Source organism: Echinops telfairi, unplaced genomic scaffold, assembly GCF_000313985.2.
Source record: "Echinops telfairi isolate 266 unplaced genomic scaffold, ASM31398v2 ScPeMD7_7420;HRSCAF=8458, whole genome shotgun sequence".
Classification (NCBI taxonomy): Eukaryota; Metazoa; Chordata; class Mammalia; order Afrosoricida; family Tenrecidae; genus Echinops; species Echinops telfairi.
In genome coordinates, this window is record NW_022111320.1 from 13,447,186 (window position 1) to 13,448,505 (window position 1,320).

The window sequence follows — 1,320 nt, forward strand, 5'->3', positions numbered from 1 at the left end:
GCCACTCTCCCCAGGCTCTATCTTCAGGGCTGTCCTCTGTAGTGCTTATAGAGACAGAGTAGACCGCACACTGGCCACCAAGTCTCGAGGACAACATTCTTGCTTGGAGCAGCCACTGCACAGAGAAGACCTGAGGGCCAGCCCCACCACAAAACGAGATGTCCCACTAATGCACAGTGCTACTGAGGACAGCACTGGAGACACAGTGCAGGAATTGTGCCCAGTCAATCCACACACCCACACACACACACATGCATGCGCGTGCACACACACACACACGCACACATACGGGGAGGGGGCAGGGAGGGGGTAAGGACACACGAAGTGAGTGCAACAGAGCAGCAAGGATTTCAAAGCAACAAAGTCCCCGAGGAATCCTGAAAATAGACTTCTGCGGTAGTTACATAATCTATTGTCAAGTTGAGTATTTAGAGTGAAGGGATGGAGTTTAGCTTATCAATCAGATCCCAGCTTGATGACCTCACTTGGAGGAGCTAAGGAGATAAATAGCTTACATGAGGCGGGACATATGCTGTCGCCCTACTTGCTTGCAGACAAGACACATGAGGTGCTATAAGACATGCTTACATACAAGACAGATGGGGCTATGTTAAAGCCCTGGAGCCGAAGGAACCACATGGAGACCCCTGCCAGCACTGACATGCTTCTACCACCATAGGTTCAACAAGACTTCCCATCCACTGGTGTGTGATCTTCCTGCATTTGGGGTCATTGCATATGTTTCATGAGTCTGAAGAGGACTTTATAGATTGGTATTGGACATATGGGCCAATATCGGACTTATGGACTTGATCTGGACTGGACTGGGATGTTTTCTCAATATTCAATTGCATTTGTATATAAAGCTCTTTCTTATACACATATGAGTCTCCCTGGATTTGTTTCTCTAGTCTACCCAGACCAACACAACTTCTGACTTGGGAGGCAGGGTTTAGTATCTCATCAGATCCTATCGTAAAGCATACTTGAGTGTTGGACAGACCTGGAACTATTTATAGGCTTTTTTCCCAAGTAGTCTAGCTATATGAGATAGGCAGGATAAAAAAATCCTGAGGAGAAAACAACGGGATTGTCGGTTCCACGGAGACATGGGAGAAAAGGAGGGGAGGGAAAGTGAGTGGGCAGCCAACAAACCCAGGGACAAGGGAACAACAAGAGATTGAAAATCGATGGTGAAAAGGCACAGAATTCTTAGTGGGGTTTGATCACTGCAGTGTAGCCACGAGGAACTACTGTGAGCCAAATGAAGGTCACACATGATAGTGGGACTGGAGGAAAGTAAAAGGAAATAGAGGAAAG